The sequence below is a fragment of the Felis catus genome, chromosome X (assembly GCF_018350175.1).
Source record: "Felis catus isolate Fca126 chromosome X, F.catus_Fca126_mat1.0, whole genome shotgun sequence".
Taxonomy (NCBI): Eukaryota; Metazoa; Chordata; class Mammalia; order Carnivora; family Felidae; genus Felis; species Felis catus.
The window spans coordinates 35,390,970-35,411,008 of NC_058386.1; the positions used below are offsets into that span (position 1 = coordinate 35,390,970).

General features: G+C 56.9%; 1 protein-coding gene across 1 annotated transcript in view; it reads right to left on the reverse strand.

Moving 5' to 3' along the window:
• Positions 1-14,151, reverse strand: part of BCOR (BCL6 corepressor) — a 113,677-nt gene extending 99,526 nt beyond the window's left edge. Inside the window, exon 1 of the mRNA XM_019823731.3 lies at positions 14,003-14,151. The gene's annotated coding sequence lies outside the window, so the exon portion shown is untranslated. The remainder of the gene's footprint in view (positions 1-14,002) is intronic.
• Positions 14,152-20,039: the final 5,888 nt, after the last annotated feature.

The window sequence follows — 20,039 nt, forward strand, 5'->3', positions numbered from 1 at the left end:
TTCCAGCTTTGGACCAACATAAAGATACCGGTGTGTTGGGGAAAAAGAAGGCTGGGGGGACTTGTAAGCAAACGGTAAAAATGATGTTGTCTGAAGCAATGAAGGGCCGGCACAGATCCCCCCACAGATGGAGGGCAAAGGCTGGGGGCAGCCAGATTGCTAGTCCTGTCCCCTACCCGCTTTCCCTTTCAATGCCGAAGGGTCTAGAACCCGTCTGATCCCAACACACAATTCTTCCTCAGTCCTTCCCATCCTTGACGAGCTCAACAGAGAGAGCTGTCCTTCGATAATGTATATTTTTCATAAACCCCATATTTGCTTTATGGATCTATTTTTTTTTTACCCTGGCCTAATTTTAACTGCCTCCCCCACCCCCTGTATAACGTCCGCGGCCTCTTGAGAGTACCGGTTCCTGTTATAACATAGACTATTCTGTTTAGAGCTAAGCCTGGCATGGCTCCACACCCTGCCCCCCAGCCCCAACCTGGCCATAAGTTCTTTCACACTCCTCCCAACAGAGGTAGAGTCTAAGTCCTTTTCCCTTGAATCTGAACGAACGGGCTTGGGGCTTGCCGTAACCAGTCAAATAACAGGTGAAATGATGCCACGTGACTTCTGAGGATGGGTCAGAAAAGGTGATACAGTTTTCATCCCATTGGCTGGCGGGTTTGGCCTTGGGGCCCTGAGCTGCCACTATGTAACCTCAAGTTCATGAGCCGCCATGCTGTGTGGGAGCCCAGGCCACACGGAGAGCCCCCTGTTTGTGCTGTGGGACACAGCTGAGGTCCCACCCAGCAGCCAGACATGCGGGGGCGGGGGGCAGCTGCCTCCAGGCGATTCTAGCTCCCCGCTGTGGAGTCTCTCCACCCAATTCTGAACCCACAGAATCCACGAGCAGAATTCAGTTGCTTCTGAGTGAGCTCCCTTGCAGCTGACACGGCGATGACCCTTATTTTTGTGATAGTAAGTAGGCTGATGGGAGCGACCCTGAGGGGTGGAACTGACGAAGGACGGTAGCGTGGAGGTGAGGTCATGACCGCACGCTTCACGAGTTCGAGCCCTGAGTCAGGCTCTGCCCTGGCTGTGCAGAACCTGCTTGGGATTCTCTCTCCCTCTCTCTCTCTCTCCCTCTCTCTGCCCCTCCCTTGCTTGCACTTTCTCTCTCTCTCTCTCTCTCTCTCTCTCTCAAAATAAATAAATAAACATTAAAAAAAAAATAGAAGCATAGAAGGCGGGACATTTTTGATCATGACCCAAATCCTCCACCTTCTATGACCTAAGTAACCTCTTGTTCTTCATGGAAACCCTATAGGACAGAGGTCCATCTGTTTCTCAGATCTGATCTCACACTTCCCGAAGGACGTGGCTGAAAGAACCCTACTCGTTGTCCTCTCCGGACTTACACTGGCTGCACAAGGGAGTCAGTTCACCGGGCAGGAGACAGGGACCAAGCACCTCCACCCGGCTAGCTTTGCTCTCCCGTCGATTCTCTTCTCTCCCCACATTCTTCTCGCCTGTTCTCGAAGGTTCTCCCATCAGGGATGGGGAGGGATGGAATATGGAAGGGAGGTCAGCGTCAGTTTCTTCCCCCACAACTCCACATCTTTCACTCTGTCTCCAACTCTCATTCTGTCACACTGGCTAGGCCGTACGGCCACAGAATCACCCAGGGATTCAGTGCCCTTTGGCCTGTCCCTCGGCACCTCCTCCTTCACTAGCCCCTGCTGCCCGGCGGCCCACAGACCCCAATTCATAGCCTGCCCTCCTGGGGAAGTGCTGAGCTCAGAGGATGAGCCCTGGAGAGGGGTTGCGACCATGTAGAAAGCGGAGAACTGCAGCGGGGAATATGGGGATTCCCGGTGGCACCCCCCCACCTCCCCCCCACCCTCCCCCCAACAAGCAAAGCAGCCAGGGAACAGGTGGAGAGGTCAGGCGGAAGGGACACTTCCCCCGACCACAGAAAGCCAGCACCGACTGGGATTATCGGCCGCTTACTCATCTTGGGGAGGCCTGACCCTCGGAGCACAGCCAGGGCTCAGTCACAAGTCAGCCCTGCTCAGGAGAGCCCACGGGCCTGGGACCTGCCCCTTCCCCAGAACTCACACGGGGGCTGCCCACCCCTGCTGGACTGTGGGGTCCCTGGCTCCAATTCACAGGGCCGCTGGCACACACATTGTTAGAACCAATTCTGTCTTCTGACCCAAATCCCAGCCCAGCGAAACCTGTGTCCGGCTAGGGCCTGGCACCAACCTTCCTGCCTACACTTCAAATCATACCAGCCCAAACTCCCTCACGCCTTCAAGAACAAGGGCACAACATTTATTAAAATCTTATTACCTTGCCGGTGTTTTCCATGCAATTATATCATCTAATCTTTCCCCAATCTTGTGATGGAGGCATTCTCAAACAGATTTCACAGATAAGGAGACCGAGGCTCAGATAGGTTATACAAGCACTGTGTGTGTGGGGGGGGGTGGGGGGTGGGGGCGGGGGCAGAGGGTCCCATCGTAAGCCCACATGTGTCTTGCTCCAAAGGTTTCCATCACACCTGTGATCTCCCAAACATTTCTTATTTTTTTTAACGTTTATTTATTTTTGAGACAGAGAGAGACAGAGCATGAACGGAGGAGGGGCAGAGAGAGAGGGAGACACAGAACCGGAAGCAGACTCCAGGCTCTGAGCCATCAGCCCAGAGCCCGACGCGGGGCTCAAACTCACGGACCTCGAGATCGTGACCTGAATTGAAGTCGGACGCTTCACCACCGACTGAGCCACCCAGGCGCCCCTCCCAAACAATTTTTAAAGTAAATTCTACATCCAACAACACGGGCTGGAACTCAGGATCAAGAGTTACATGCTTTACCGACTGAGCCAGCCAGGCATCCCAACCTCCCAAACATTTTTTTTTAATATTGGGTTTTTTTTTTTATTATATATTTTTTGAGAGATGGAGAGAGACAGAGCACAAGTGGGGGAGGGGCAGAGAGAGAGGGAGACACAGGATCTGACGCAGGCTCCAGGCTCCGAGCTGTCAGCACAGAGCCTGACGCGGGGCTCGCACTCGTGGACCACGAGATCATGACCTGAGCCGAAGTCGGACACAACCCACGGAGCCACCCGGGTGCCCCTTAAATTTATTTATATATATATATATTTTAATTTTTTTTTTTGCAACGTTTATTTATTTTTGGGACAGAGAGACACAGAGCATGAACGGGGGAGGGTCAGAGAGAGAGGGAGACACGGAATCGGAAACAGGCTCCAGGCTCCGAGCCATCAGCCCAGAGCCCGACGCGGGGCTCGAACTCACGGACCACGAGATCGTGACCTGGCTGAAGTCGGACGCTTAACCGACTGCGCCACCCAGGCGCCCCTATTTATGTATTTTTAATGTCCCAAACATTTTGATCATGTATTTTGTGCCAGGCCCTGAGGTGGGCTTGCAAAGATCAATAAAAGAGTCTCTGCCCTTGGGGAGTTTGTAGTCTAGTGGGGGAGGCAGAAACACAGCAACACAGTGGGATAAGGGGGCTGAAGGCGAGATGGTCTAAGTACCATGGGGTCCGTCTGAATATCCTGATCATTACTGCCTTTCCAGCCCACCTCTACTTTCTTAGCTCCTTTGGTTCCTTCTGATAGGCCACTCTTCTTGTCCTTCCTAGGGCATTAGCTGCTGGCTTCCCTCCCATGTCTGTTTTCTCGGGTCAAAGGAGTCTGCACCCACACACCTGGCAGGAATCCTAGTACCCTTCCTAGACCCTGACTGCAGTCCCAGACTTCCTCAGCTGGAAAATGGGCACAGGGGCCCAGACGCTGAGCAGGCTGGTAGGCCCTAGTAAGGCTTTTATGGAAGCCTGTTAAAGGGCTTTGGGCTTCCTCTGATGAAAGGCGCTTAAGTGCATCTGGTTTTGATTACAGGGGAGGAGAAAGCCAGGCAGTCTCTCGGGGGTTGGACCAGTCATCTGGCTCTGCCTTCCTCCGGGCAGAGCTGGCTGCTGGTGAGGCCAGGAGGCCAGGTGTGTGTGGGGAGGGGAGGGGTGGGGAGGGTTAGCAGGCAGGAAGCAGAGCCAGTACGAAACTCCCCAATTCTCTACTAAGACTCCTGACCCCAGCCCCTGGCTCTGCCAGGCAGGACTCCCCCCAAAAAACCAGCATGGTGGGTCAGAGGTGCCAGGATCCTTTGAGAAAGTCAAGTTCATAGTGGCCGCTGCCCACTCCTGACCAACAAATAGCTCTTTACTGATCACCAACACCTCATCTCTAAAATATCCTCCCAAGAACCCCCTGACCACCCAACAACCTTCTGGACTGCTCTTCTCCTTCTGACGAAGTTAAAATAGACCTCTGCCTCAAGGGTTTGCGCAAGTGACGAAAATTAAGGAAATGCAGACTTTTAAAAGTTAAAAAAAAAAACAAAACCCTCAACGTTTTCTTTCTCCTTTTCAACTGGCCGGTTATCATTTCCATCAAACAGGCATCATTCAGGAGTCCACCGCACTGTAACTGACAACATGCTGGAGTAAAGAAAGAGATTAATATTAAAACAAAGTGGCTGTCCCAGAACGTCATCAGGCAGTCCCGAGCTGCTCAGTGCCCAGCACCTGTCCCTGCGCGGGACTCCACGCGGGAACAAAAAGCTCTTGGGGGATCGGATGGGTTAAACACAGTCCGCGGTTCTCGAAACGGAAAATGCATTTTCTTATTCCCGCCCTGATTCAATCCTGCTGCGTGTTATTATTGTCAAGTCTCTTCGCACCGCCGTTTCTAAAAAGAAAAACCGTGGGTCTGCACGGCCCTTCGCCGCCTGCTCGGCTTTTATTGTGCACGCAGCCTGGTCTGTCTGCGTGGATTCAGCACGTCGTGACCGCTTCGCAGGCGCGCACGGACACCCTCGGATTGGCATTTCGAGAAGAGCTGGATGCATTGTCTCAGTGGCGACACACACACACATACACACACGCACGCACACACACAGATAATAAAGGGCTACAGACCTCTGGCCAACCCTCCTCGCAACCCATAATTAGAGATGACCTTTGCAAAAGGCAATTAAAATATGGTAATGATCGATGCGCTCCCCCCCCCCCCCCCCCCCCCGGCTTTCCAAAAGGGGAAATACACAGGTGTTGGCTTCAGGAGGCTCCACCTGGCCCGGCCAGGAGGCCTCCTCCAGCTCATGAATGAACTCTTTCTCTAGGGAAGCTTCGATTCCCCGCTACCTACGCGAGCGCTGGCTCTTCTCCTCCCCCTCCCCTCCCCCACCAATGCTCAGGCAGCCAGGAGCTTGCTGGCGGCGGCGGGGCTTTGTCATCGGAACGCACACACAGACACGCACACGCGCGCACCCGGCCACCACGGGACCGCGGCGGCCGCTGCGCTGTGTCCTTCCTCCCTGCGCTCCCCTCCCCGCCCCCTCTTTTTAAGAGCTCCACCAAACCCTTTCTTCCGTCCTTTATGTGTGCGATCCTTTTAATCGAGGAGCTCGGGAAGCATTTTAGGGGGGGCCTCCCGCGGGGCGCGGGACGGCAGGGCTCAGGACGCGCGCGGAGAGGACGCGTGGGCAGCCGGGCTTTGTTCTGTCCCTTGTCCGGGTCCGGAGGGCGGAAAAGTCTCTGCCTCCCTGGGGCCCACCGGCGAATTGGCGGTGGCCAACGCCAGCAACCCCCCACCGCCACCAAATTGGAACACGTGAAATCCCCTCCGGAGTTCACTTCGTTCGGACTTGGTCCGGGTGGGGTACATCGCCTCGGGGAGGGTCTCCTGGTCCACAAGTGGCTCTCCCCATACAGGCAAATGTGCAGTGTCATTATGGTGGCTCCTGTTGCTCGGGTCCCGGGGTGCTCGGGCGGGCGCGCGCACCCCATCCCTACCCGGGGTGGAGGGCGGGAGGGGGGGCCCTGGGGCTAGTGCTTCCCGGGGGACTGCGTGGAGGAGACTCCGCGTCGGGCCCTCCCGCACCTCCCGGCTGCCTTCTGAGACCGCGAGCACGGAGCCAGGGCGGCCTCTCGCCTTTCATTACCGGGCCTACGAAAGCAGCAGCCCAGGCAAATATGTAGCTATTAAAATTAATCGCCCTGCGTTGTCAGCTGAACATAATGCAAATTATTTATGGGCTGTCTGCGCAATATTTATCATCGTGCAGGCTCCAGGCGCTTCGTGCCTCCCGGCCTCCCCCGCCCGCCCCGGCCCGCGCAGGGCGAAGCTGCGCACAGGCTGCGGCGACCAGGGGGCTCTGGGCACCGTAATGGGGTTCCGAAGGCGAGGCCGCGCACCACGCTGCCTTCCAGGCCGAGAGCCTCATTTTAGTTGCTGGCACGCATGGCACATTCGCTGGAGGCCTACTACGTGCACAATTAGGAGGTCTGCGAAACTGGGGGGGGGGGGGAGGGTAAAAACCGATCTGGAGAAATCGTAACCAAACAGACAAGTTCAGGCCCGAGGGGAGATGCAGGCGGAGGCTCCTCGGCTGCCGAAGTGAATTTTCTGTGGCTCAAGTCTGTGCTCCAACCCCAGAAACATATGTTTGCGGAAGCTGGCTTCACAGTCAGAGGAACCGAGAGCATCGGAGGTGCCCACCAGATCCGAGGACGAACCATGCTGCGGACTGGAACAGGAATTCGGTGTCCTTCGAGCCTCAAAACTTGTTTGCAGATCGCAGATAACAGATTAACTGCTAATTGTCGGAATCGGCCAACCATTTAGTTTATCACTGCTGGGGGCCCCTTGGTATTCGCTGCACTTTTTATATGCAAAAACAGCCTTGGTACCTCCTAAACGGCTTTTGTGCGGCTTTTGTTTCTCTTTCAAATACGGTGTTTTAAAAAACAGCAGCAACACGCCACCCCACCCCCTCTCCAACCGAGCCTTCTCATTAAAAAAAAAAAAAAAAAAAAAAAAAAAAAAACCAGGAGGAGAAATAATCTATAGGACAATCCCCCCCTACTGGTCGGCGCTGGCGTTAGGGCTTTTTACGGCAGATCGAGTCGCCCTGGGCTGCAGAGGTAAACAGGCTTTCTGCACCGCTGCTAAATGAATCACGAGGGGGAAGAGTGGGGACTACGGGGCGGAGGAGGCCTCGGGATCCGGGCTGGGTGCCAGGGAGGGGAGGGCGCGGCACAAGGGGCAGTGGGGTGGAGGCGAGCTGACCCTGCCCCGAGGCCTCAGGGCCACGGAGTGGAGACGAAGGTCGGTGGGCGGTCCAGCCAGAGGCCCCCGCCTGCAATCTGCTAGGCTGGGTGAATGCGCAGCCTGGGCCTCTGTCCCCAGCGTGCCTGGGCGCCACCTGGGGCCGGTCACGCTGCGTGAGTCCATCTGTGGGGAAGGAGGTCAGGGGGAGCCCCTCCCATACACAGTTTTAGCAGCCCTGGGCTTTCAGGACGTGGTGTTCATTTTAAGCATGTTCTTGTCCTTCTTCACTGTCCCCACCCTGAACGTCAACGTCACCTCATACTTAGCTGACCCAGCCAGAGTCAGGGCCTACTTCCGGGGTCCTGAGGGGGTGGGGTGGCTGTCTATGGCATCTGCTCTCCGGACTAACTGAAGTGGCTAGAAAGCTACTTCGAATTTATATTCTTCATCCGGGTTTCTTCTCCTTACAGTGCGCTTGGAGCTCATCTGAAGGTCCCTTTTCTTTCCGTTGAACCCCTCAATTTTTGACGGAGATTTTCCTTAGGACATTCCAAAGGATTCTCCCACCACTTGAGAAGCTTAAGTTGAAGTGACGTAAAAGAAAACGAGGTTCAACGCCTTAAGTTGCCTTTGGGTTCCCTTTATCTTGCACATTCCTGCATGGATTTGAGGAAGGGCTGATTTTTACTTTGTTTTGTTTTCTAATGGTCAAAATCGCTGTGTTTTCTAGGGCAAGAGAGGCTGAACATTGATCGCCCGTGAAGTGGAGGGGTCAAGCCCCTTTCACAAAGTGCTGTGACAATTTGGTCCCATTTTCCAGCGAAGGACATCGAGCCCCTCCTCCCCATACATTTTAGGAATCTAGTCGTCCTCACTGAACCCAGAACCCAGTTGACACCCACCTGCCCCTGCCGGCATCCACCCTCCTCCAGATTAGTGTCATTTAGTAAACGTTGCATCCTTTTGTGAGATGTATCTACTGGGGTCCTGGGCCACCCTCGGCGGTGGGGGGGGGGGGCTGAGGCAGCCCCCACCGCCCACATTTGGGGCAGCTCCTCCACAGCCTGCAAACCGCAGGGATCTCAGCTCTTACAGCCTTCTGTTTACTCACTTGCCTCCACCGAGTCAATTTCGACTGCAGACCCGGGAGGACAATTTTAAAGTGTTTCTGCAGACAGACCCTCTGGCCGCGCCGGAAGTGTTTTATGGACCTGTGAGCCGAGTTAATCCCAGGAGGGGCGGCAGGATTAGTCCCTGGTGTAGGTGGGGGATTCCTGTGTTAAGGTTTAATCCCCATGGGAGGAGAGAGACGCGGAGGGGGAGGGTCGCGTGACTTTGGTAATGTGGGCCCCCTCCCCATTAAGCTCTCCGACTTGGGCCGAGGCCGGTGGAAACTGAGGCATGTGGCCCAGGACCTCGATCCTTGGCGAGGCCAGGTGTAGGGAGCCCGAGGCGCCTCGGGTAGACGCACCCTGGGAGATCAGCAGGGACGTGGAGTGCGAGCGGAGAGCGCAGTTGTGTTTTTTCCCCAGGTTTTTTTTCTCCCAGCCCTGTGGAAGGGAGCAGAGCCGCAACCCGGGGAGGGAGCCGGAAAGAAACACTTAATCACCGGCGTCTCGCTGCTCGTCACGCGAAGATGGCAGCGGCTCCCCTGGGTTTCAAGGTTCCGGGAAAGGCGTGTGTTCTGCCTCGAGGCGCGCGGGCTGCTGCGCTCCCTCCCTTGGCTCGGCGGCCGGCCCAGGCTCTCTCAACGCCCGCAAGTGCGGCCAGGGCGGCCGGTCTGCCCCTCTGCGGGCCCCCTCAGTGGCCAGGGCAGCGGGTCTTAAGTCCCCGCGTGTTAAAATTAAAGGCTCGAGGAGGTGGGGAGCTGATCGCCCAGCGCCGGATCAGACCACGAACCAACCCCCACACCCCCCACTCCGGCCCCGGGCACGCAAAGGCGTCAAGCTGTGGCCAATGGCCGATGCGAGACCTGCGGGGTACACTCCTACTAGCCGTGGCCGGGGGTCGGCCAAGCCAGCCTTCGCCGGAGAGAAGATTTATCACCATCCTCATCCATGCGCCCACCCCACTGCCTGGACCTCCCCTTTGAGCCCCGACCCATCAGGAAACACAGCGCACAGGTCCCAGGCCAGCCTCTGCCACTTGCCGGGAGGGGGGTGGGGTAGAGGGGAGATGCACAGGCCTGACCACCTCGGGCCCCAGGCGTGCAGCGTGCACACTGACGCTGGGGAAGTGGAGGGCAGCTCGGCCCCCCTCCACCCTGATTCCACACCCGGGGCAGCACACAACCGCCAAGGGCTTCTGACGCGCCCTAACTGGGAGGAGGAAGGGAAGGCAGAGGCCTGGGGGGCCGGCTGTGCGCTTGGATCCCGCGTCCGCGCGCCCGCGCGCCCGCGCGCGCGCGCTCTCGCCCGGAAAGGGGGTCCAGAGTTTACGAGAGGCAGGGTGAATGTGAACAACCCAGAACCAGCCATCCCCACCGGGACTGACAAGCTGACCTCTCCAAACCCCCAGCCATGGAGCTCCGTGCCCGGGACTGGCGGCTCAAGAGGAGGGGAGGCTACGACATCCGTCCAGTTCTGCGGGAGGAGCCCAGGGATGCACCCGGAGCCCAGGGACCCGTGTGACCCAGCCGCCCCCACAAGCGTCCGTTTAGCTCCGCCTCCCGGGACCACTGACACTTGGTGATAAGGAGTTCCTCCGCAATCGGCTGTCCCCAGCCCCCAGTCACCTCCGGTGGACGTGACCACCGGATGCTATGCGGCAAGGTGGGGCGAGGGGCCTTTGCACTGCCTTTTCTGACCCCTTCTCCAATGCGGAGCCACGATAACGTGCTTCTGTATGAAGCCTCAAAACTTTCTTTTGCAAAATAAGGTCCAGATGTTGGGCCTTCTTGTTTCTCTCCGTGACTTCTTCCTTTGGAAGGTAGGGGGTTCAGGCAGTCCACTTGGAAACATCCCCCAAAGGGCTCGCCTTCACTACACAACACTGGTGACCAACACGGCTCTCCCTCCCTCAGGGCAATCCCTGCCCCATCCTAAACAGCCTTGCTTTGGTCCAGCTGCTTAACACTTCTGGCCTTCAGTGACCTCCTTCTGTAGAAGGAGGCCAATAACAGCATCAAATTCATAGGGTTGTCTTGGGGATAATATGAGTTAATACATAAAACACCTAGAAGGCGGTCTCTCATACATGTGTCCGTTGTTATGATTTGGTACTCTCTTACCTTTGAATGGAGCGCGGGTAAGAAAAACAGCCAGGTTAAAGACCCCAAAGGCCTATATGGAGTCAGGGGTTTGGGCAGGTACCAAAGGGCAGTGCTGCCCACACAAAAAGGGCCAGAAGGCAAAATGGGCTCAAACGGTCTCGACTACACTTTCCCTTAAAGGCCTGCGCGTGCCGTTGGGATGTAGGGAGGAACGGACGTGCGCTTTAATGGGGCTCATTTAGACTGGATTAATGGGAAGCTTCTGCCAGGGCTCAGGCACCATTACCCACCACCCTCTCCCCGAGGCCGTGGTTAAACAGCACTGGTGGAGAGGACCTCCAGTAGACTCTTCCAGGCCGCCCTTTGTTGATGGCTCAAAGCCACCTCCTGTAAACCAGCTCTTGGAGGTGCTGGGCAAATGCCACATCCTCTGGGGATGTACTTTAGCGGGAGCTTAACACTGGTCCAGGGCTGGGATGTGGTAGGCCTAGTTCCCGGGCTGTCGGTGGGCCTCATTTTAAGGGCACATACATGCGCCACTATTTATGTAATTAGACTTGGTCAGATTTCTAACTTCAAGAAGCTTCCCATTTCCTTTGAAATGGGGTCTCCTGTGCGATGGGGAGGAGGTGGGGCAGAGAAGGGTCTGAGGAGGCCTCAGCGCCACTCGTTCCGGGGTCTGGCCTCTCCCAGGTCACTCATAATTCATTAGGTGGGACAGCCTTTGCCTTTTCAAAGACGACGCAAATGGCCTTTCGCTAACGTGGCTGCAGGCATTCGCCTAATCACTGAAATGTGCTGGCGGTGCGCTCTCGCTCTTGGTTGATCCTTATCGGAACTGCGTGCCAGGTTGCCAGCCCCGCGGAAGACAAAGACGCGGCTGACTCCAGGTCTGCTCCCGCAGCCTCAGGGTCACCTACGGGGCTTCCCCTTTACAGCCTCTGGCCCCCAAGCCGCTGCCCGGAACACACCCGCAGCCCTAAGTCAGAATTCCAGTTCTCGAGCGCCACCCGGAGAGTTCACATTTCCCCTCTGCCGAGGCCGCGTGGTGCGCAAGCGACTGACTGAAGGTGGTGCAGCACACGTCTGGCTGGAGGGGGGCGGGGGTGGGGAGCTTCCCCGTACCCAGCTGCACGTACACAGGAAAAGAAAAAGCCAAGTGAAAAACGTGGGCTTTAAAAGCCCAAACCCAGGGCAATCTAAGTACAAACAATCCTAGACAGGCGTTTGCAAGGAGTAAGCAACCTCCAAATAGAAACAACTAAAATAAATCCCCTTTTAGAGTTATATTAAAAGTCCTCCAAGGTGGAGTGCAAAGGGGACCGCGCCTTAAGGACACACACGAACCGTGCCAAGAGACATCGTCCTCAGCCCAGCGCCTCCTGCGCTACGTTTTAATACCAGGCAGAAAGCGAGGTTTTCATTCCCATCTACTGATTAACCAGTTCTCGTAGTATTTATAACTGACTCAACGTGTACTCGGTTAAAAAAAAAAAAAATTGATCTTGCCTGAAAGATACATGGACGACCTGTATTTAGATAGGCTAAGTTCCCGCAGCTGTCTGACCCCATTTGTCTAGTCTCTCTAAGAATCCACGTTTTCTAGCCCGGGAAGGGGCAGGCGGCCCTCGTGGCTCCCCCTCCGGCGGTTTCCTGGCGAGGCGCCCATCCTCCCCAAGCACCGGGAGCGGAGGCGGCCGCATTAATACTCGCGGGCAGCCGGCTCTGACCTATACTGTCATTTTTTCCATCGGTCAGAATCGGGCTGGGGGGGGGGGTTCTCCTCCGAGGGGCTCTGCACGGATCATTGGGTTTTCCCCGGCGAACTTAACACGGAGGCAAAAGGGGCAGATGGAAACCAGGCCTCCGCTGGCCGGGCGCGCGTAAGCGCCGCACTCTGCAGCTCGACGCAAAGCCAGGGCTGGATTTTCGCGGCCCGGGGCCGGCGGCCTCCCCGCGCCGGCGCGATCCTCTCTCCCTCGGGCTGAGCAAACGTGCTCGCCTAATTCCGCCCTAGAGACAGCAGCTGTGCGGCGAGAGCAGGGGAGGAGGGGGGGGGGGAACTGCAACTTTTCCAACAGAAAGTGTATGCGCACAGGAGAGGTGAAGGCCCACCCCGATTCTGTGCACGTACCGACACAGCATCTAATCAGTGTCACTGCCAGGAATACGCTTCCGCGGCGGGCGACACCCCCGCCCCCGCCAACCTGCAGGAGGGAGGGGGGAATGCAAATGGCGTCTCACGTCGTCCCAGACTCTGCCCAGCTCCCGCTGCCCCGCGACCCCGAGCAGACGTCGCAGCGGGCCAAGCGCCACCACTCTGGGGACGCGAACACGCTGGAGGCCCGCGCCCCTCTCCTGCGCCGGGGTCTCGGGAAAAGGAGCTAGCGCCACTCCCCGTTCCGAGGCCATTCCCCCGCCCCCACGTCCGGAAAAGCCGCCCTTCCCCGACCGGGGGGTGGGGTGGGGAGAGGGGACGCGGGAAACTTTGCGAGACAACTGTTCCGCGCCTTCCTCGCGTGGCGCGGGAGAGGAACGTAGGTGGGCTTCCCGTCCGGGGCCTGACCACACTCCCCCACTCCGCCAGGCCTCGGACCTGAACCTCGTGGGCTACGGCGGCGGGGAATACATTTCAAGCCACCGGGTGGGGGAGGACACCAAAGTCGGGCGTCTTCAAGGGCTCTGGCGGGTGGCCAAGTTTGTGTCCTTTCCCTCCCACGCTGGAGTAGCGCGCGCCGCTTTGGGGGAAGCGTGAGACTCCTCACCCCCGGCCACGAGGCCACTCTTGTCTGCAAGGTGGGGCCGATGGTTTCTCTACAGCACCCTCTCCCGCTCTGCGGCCGCCGCACGGCTCGCACACCCCCGGGGAGTCCCCAGAGAGCCCCCAGAGACGGCCCGCGCCTTCGCTCGCCGGCTCTTCCGGGGGAGGGGGAGGCGTGCGTGTCGTGTGCACCACGGCTCCGGCTCCCACCCTCCGCGGAGCCACCTCGGCAGCCCTCCCCGGCCACGGCCTCAGCCGATCCCCGCCCGGAGTCGCCTTGCGGGATGCAGCCTCCTGCACGCGGAACGGGGCGCCCCTGGGACGCAGGCGGGGATGGCGGTTCCGGTCGTTCCGGGATTTGCGTGCGAGAAGAAAACAAGGCCGGCGACGAGAGGAGCCGCGCCTCCATTCTCGGGGTGCAGACGGCCTCGCAGTCTCCGCGTCGGTCCCGCCATCGCCACTCCGGCCTCGGGGGCCCGTTTCCGCACCCCCACCCCACCCCACCCCACCCCCAGCAATTCCTCGTCCCGCCTGTGCCGCACCACGCGGAGCTCCGAGCACCCTGGCTCCCACACCAGCACCCCCGCCACCCCCCATAACTCGCGCGCCTCCCTCGCCCCGGGCTCGGGGCGCCGCTCGCTCTCAGCGCCCCTAGCACGCCGGCTCTACCCTCGGCTGCGAAAACCGCCACCCCCGCCCGGCCGGGCCCTTGTCCCAGCCTGGCTCCCCCGCCAGCTGCGCCGCCACCGCCGCACGTGACCCGCCCCCGTCGCGGCTTCCGCTGAGCTGCCTGTTCCGGAGCACAAACAATTTCTGCTCTGACGCGGGGTCTCTCGGGCCCTGGCGTCCTCTCCTCCCTGCCCCCCTCTTCCGGGTACGAGAACTCAAAACAACTCGCTGACCTTCGGGCGGACCAGCTCCGGCTTCCACCGACTCCGGCATTCCGTTCAAACCCAGCAGCGGCAGCTTCTAAGATTTCACTCCGCGCTGGGCTGGGGGGAGGGGGTGATTTCTCCAGGAGGGGGTGTCTCAGATCGAAAGAGCCACTTCACGCTCCTTCCTCTCCTCCAAAGTGAGTTTTTAGACTAGCCGGAGGCCCTGGGGAAACGCTCGCAGCCGCGCGCAAAGAAAGCACACACCCCCACCCCCACCCTACGCATATGCCGCCTTGACTAGTGTCTGACCCGATTTCCAGGGTCACGGCCCAGCGGCAGAGGGCCTGGCCAGCCTCGGAAATACCACCCAGCGGTGGGCTGTGGCACCGAGCAGAGCTGGGGTGGGGTGGAGGGAGAGTGCGTTAAATAATTAATAGTAGCTCCCACTTCTGCTTTGTGCTGAGAATTTCAGAAACTCTCCAACTTTGCAGCCCAAGAAACTGAGGCACAGAGAAGGGTCAGTTCCATAACTAGCTCAGGGTCACCCAACTAGTTAAATGACTTAGCGACAATTCGAGCCCAGTTGGCCCAGAGTCCAGGGTGGTTGAACATTCTGCTCTGGTGCTCACCTTGGAATCAAAAGTACAGAGCCGTCTGCAAAACCTAGTGATCGCTGGAGGGCTCTGTATTTTGCAGGAGGCATTGGGGTTGGTGCATAGCAGGCACTCGAACATTGGTGGGATGAACGGGTCCCTGAATGAGTGATTGACCTGGTCACCGATGGCCAGTGATTTTAGGGAAGACACGGCTCGTGGGCTTCCCTTCCACAGGCGGGTGGTGATGGGCTGGGGGAAGCATATGGCTGGCAGCTCAGTGGTTACTTGTTGTAGGCACAGACCCCCTAAGGACCACCACCGTCCTGCGAAGGTAGCTTCAGTCACGGCCCTCATCCGCTGTGACGTCACATCTCTACGACCTACCTTAACCCATATAGCTCTGAGATGCTGGTCAGTGGGACCACATCTGCCCTTTACAGAGCTGCGCCCGGTGGTGCCCTGTGTTGTCCCCCCTCCCGCCGGGGGCCCAAAAGAGGATGCGATTAAAACAGAAAATATTCCTGGGGCACCTGGGTGGCTCAGTCGGTTAAGCGTCTGACTCTAGGTTTCGGGTCAGGTCACGATCTCACGGTTTGTGGGAGCCTGCATTGAGCATGGAGCCTGCTTGGGATTCTCTCTCCCTCTCTCTCTCTCTCTCTCTCTCTCTGCCCCGACCCCCACCCCCACCCCTGTCTCTCTCTCAAAAATAAATAAACATTACGTTAAAAAAAAAAAGATGGAAAGCATCCAACTTGGGCTCAGGTCATGATCTCAAGGTTGGTGAGTTTGAGTCCCACCTCGGGTGACCTCGAGCCCTGCATCGGGTGAGCACGACCCCCGCTTCGGGTGAACCCCACTTCTCTCTCTGTCTTTCTCTCTGCCCCTCCTGGGATCCTTTCTCTGCCCCTGGCTCACTTGCGCTCCGTCTCTCTCTAAAAACAAAAAAAAAACCCCACCAAACTTCTCTAGATAATCCAAAAGAACGGACTTGTATATCATCTTCTTATTCTTCCCTCCTCATTGTCTTTTTTTTTAACTTTTATTTTATTTTATTTTTTCAAAATATCACTTTTTTAAATGCTTATTTTTGAGAGAGAGAGAGAGAGAGGAGGGACAGAGAGAGAGGGAGACAGAAAGCGGGCTCCTTGCTGACAGCAGAGAGCCCGATGTGGGGCTCGAACCGACGAACCGTGAGATCATGACCTCAGCCAAAGTCAAATGCTTAACCGACTGAGCCACCCAGGGGCCCCAACTTTTATTTATTTTTGAGAGAGGTAGCAAGTGGGGGAGGGGCAGAGAGAGGGGAGGGGACAGCGGATCCAAAGTGGGCTCCTCGCCGACAGCAGCAAGCCCAAGGTGGGGCTGGAACTCACGAACCGCGGGATCTTGACCCGAGCCCGAGTCTGACGCTCGACCCACTGAGCCTCCCAGGCGCCGTTTCCCTCTCCGTTTTCTAAACCTAACCAGTTGTCCCTTTCGTGTCACCAGTTGGGCAATCTGAAATGAGGACAAGTTTCACTTCAGGTTACCTGGAAGTAAACTGTCTCCTTTCCAATCTGATTCCTCCAGCATCTGTTGACGCGTCTGTGGTGTAAGTCACTACACGAGGCAGAACACGGAGGAGGAAAATGCCTAGTCTCTGTTTCTGATTATTGATATAGCCTCTTCCCCCTCCCTGCCTCCTCTCTCCCTTCCTCCTTCCCTCCCGCCCTTCCTGACGGTTGTCTACTTTGGCTCATGTTCCTAGGATTATTAACCAAGAAATGAAAACGTTTATTTTCTGAGTAACAGCCCAGCCTTGACTCTCAGGCTGGGGTTTCGGCAGCCTCCTTCACGGTCTGCTCTCGAGTGACCAGCAGGACCCTGTGACCTCAGCCCGGGGCCAGCCCGGGTTGGAAGCATCGGATGATTTCCAAAGAGACCACGGGCCTCAGTCCCACGTGGCCGGATTGTAGCCGAGAACAGCCTTGCTTACCCTGGTGCGGGCGGGCGGGTGATAAGTGATGCTGAACGGGAGGTTCGGGATGCTCATTTGATTTATTATCTGTGTACAGCCTGGGGAGGAGAAAAGGCTCATAAAAGTGTTCTAGGCTGGTCATTCTGAATGTGAGCATTTATTTATCTGCAAAGCTGCCGAATGTCCCTGCAGGAAGTCTCAGGCGCAGCAACCCCTGACGGCACAGACACAAGTCCCCCCTTGTGCTTTCCCTGGGGGAAGAGGAGAGTCACATAGCGAGTTTTCTTCCTCTTTTCTCACGGTGCAGAGGAAGTGATGTTGTGGAAACAGTGGCATTAACTTGGCCCGCACGCCGCATCGGAGCCGGAGTTGGGAATAGCTCGAAGCAGGGTGGCATTCCTTCCTAAGGCTTTTCTCCTCCAGGCCCCAAGCGACCCAGCCTGGCTTTGAGCGTGGGGATGGCGGGCCATCACAGGTGACACAAAGCAAGAGAAGTAATACTTTCCTGTGTACAAAGGGTCTCCTGGGAGAGGGACGCTCCTGACCCCTTGAGCCTGCTTCCTTCTGGAGCAGTTTTCATTTCTTCTTTATTTTTAAGTTTATTTATTTACTTTGAGAGAGAGAGAGTGTGTGTGCTGCGTGAGTGGAAGATAAGCAGATAGAACCCGGTGTGGGACCCGAACCCATGAACCCATGAGATCGTGACCTGAGCTGAAATCAAGAGTTGGACGCTTGGGGCGCCTGGGTGGCTCAGTCGGTTGAGCGTCTGACTTCGGATCGGGTCACGATCTCACGGTTCGTGGGTTCGAGTCCCGCATGGGCTCTGTGCTGCCAGCTCGGAGCCTGGAGCCTGCTTCGGATTCTGTGTCTCCCTCTCTCTCTGCCCCTCCCCCGCTCGCCCTCTGTCTCTGTCTCTCAAAAATAAATAAATGTAAAAAAAAAAAATTAAAAAAAAAGGAGTCGGACGCTTAACCGACTGAGCCACCCAGGCGTCCCTCATCTATTCTTTTCATTTTTTTTTTAACATTTATTTTTGAAAGACAGAGAGAGACAGAGCGCCCGCAGGGGAGGGGCAGAGAGAGAGGGAGACGTAGAATCCGAAGCAGGCTCCAGGCTCCGAGCTGTCAGCACAGAGCCCCACGCGGGGCTCGAACCCGCGAACCGTGAGATCATGACCCGAGCCGAAGTCTGTGAGGACAGAGCTTACATTCTACTTTGCTTGGCACACAAATGGCGCAGGATTGTGGTGCCACGGTCAAATCCTTTGGGTCCTGCGTCCATAACATGTATCGTGACACATGCGACTGCCTTCCTTCCGTTCCCCTGGGACTCTTGGTGAAGCAATTGAACCCACCCTCCCCAAACTTACCTCCTCCGTCTGATCACTCCATGCACTGCTTGAAAATCCTCTAAGCAGCCAGAAGGGGAGGGGACAAGGGGCACAAGGGACACACCCTTCCAACTGAGTCAGCCTCCTTTGAAAAGATTTCTCAGAAGTCTCGCCCAGTGATTTCCACTTCCGTCTCATTGGCCACCTTTTGCTGCAAGGGAGGCTAAGCGATGTTGCCTTGCAGGTTATACGTGGCTGCCTCGAGTTACCAAGAGGACGGATGGCTATTGGGGTAGGCAGCCAGTCACCTCTGCTCATCTACTCGCAAAGAGTGTGTGACAGGGCGTATGATACCGCTTAGTACGTGGTAGGACAGGGGCCTTGTGGGGTCTGTTCCTGGTTCCCATCCCGGTTCCCCGGGAAATGGCCCTTTGTCTCCCCCCACCCCCCACCCGCCTGGGGTTGGGACGCCAGCAGCCTCTGTTGCTGTAGCTGCTGGTGGAACCTGCCCCTGACCGAGCCAGTTCTGCCCCCCCCCCCCCCCCCCCCCCGAGCGTGGTCGATTGGAAGAGAAAGCTGGTCAGTCAGGCCAGGGCTGGCTCCGTGGCACGTGACCGTGGCCGTCACGCAGCTCCGTGCTCAGGGCTCAGTGCTCTGCGGTTGGTGTCTGGACATTCTGAACAATGTGATTTTGAATTCGTGTTCGGTAGGTGAAGCTCTTGGGACAATGGAGCGTGAACCAGGGGCTTGGAGCCTCAGGTCATGTATGGTCCCACCTCCTGGTTTACCTCCCTGAGATGGGTTCTCGAATGCCTGCTCCCCAACTCTCGGTGCCCCCAGCCCTGCCTGGCTTCCCCGATACCGTCCTGGTTGAGGCTGCTGCCTCCTCCTGCCCCTGGTAGGGACCTGGGTGCTGACACTGGGAAGGGTCAGGGTCAGGTGTGCACGGCATCTTGGGGTGGGGCAAGGAGGCAGCTTTCCCTGCCCCTGGCTGGGGCCCTGCGTTTTAACTTCGTTCTGGGCCCTGCAAATTAAGTGGTCAGCCCTGCCGGACCGTGGGGCCATTGTGTTCCAGCCTGTGTGTGTCGGGCCAGGGAAAGCCGGTCTGGGGAAACACAGAGAGTAATATTGGTTGGAATATCTTGATTGCAAGTATGAGTGGATAGGTGAGCTGGTAGATAGATGCAAGGATGGACGGATGGATGGATGGATGGATGGATGAATGGATGGATGGAAAAATGGATGCATGGAAGGACAGAGGGATGGATGGAAAGAAAGATGGATGCATGCATTAAAAAAAATTAAAAAGAGGGGCACCTGGGTGGCTCAGTCAGCTAAGTGTCTGGCTTCGGCTCAGGTGATGATCTCGCGGTGTGTGAGTTCGAGCCCCGCGTCGGGCTCTGTGCTGACAGCTCGGAGCCCGGAGCCTGCTTTGGATTCTGTGTCTCCCTCCCTCTCTCTCTCCCCCTCCCGTGCTCACGCTCTGTGTCTCTCTGTCTCTCAATAATAAATAAGCGTTAAAGAAAGAAAAAAAGAGAAGAAAAGAAACATGGGGCCCCAGAGAGGGCGAAGATGACTGCCTGGAGGGGATTCCGTGCCCGGGTCCTGTTCACCACCACCCCCCCCCCCCGCCCCTCTTCTGTTCCTTGTGCTACTATGAATGGATTTCTCAGATTGCCAACTGCAAGTTCCCCAACCCCTTCCCCCGCCCCCCAAAAGAAAGCTTGGTTTGCAGTTCGTAGTATTGGGCTCCAGTCCCAACGGCGCCATTTCACTAATTCTGCGATATTTGGCAAGTTCGTTTTCTCGTTGAGCCTTCATTTGCTCAACGTTTGGGCCCTTTCTTGGTAATAGAGGGACTTAAGGCATAAAGGGTGCAGGAAATTTAGAGCAAAACGACTTCCTTCTCTCACTGGTTTCTCAGTACTTAAAAACTGCTTGTTTGAATTTGGGAAACTCATGGTTCGTGGGTTCAAGGCTCACATCAGGCTCTGCACTGACAGCTCGGAGCCTGGAGCCTGCTTCTGATTCTGTATCTCCCTCCCCTGCCTGTGTGCGGTCTCTCTGTCTCTCTGTCTCTCTCTCTCTCTGTCTCTCAAAAATAAATAAATAAACATTGAAAACAATAACGTAGCGTCAAACAAGAGGTTTGAGGTCAAACAAGGTCGTAGGTTTGAGCAC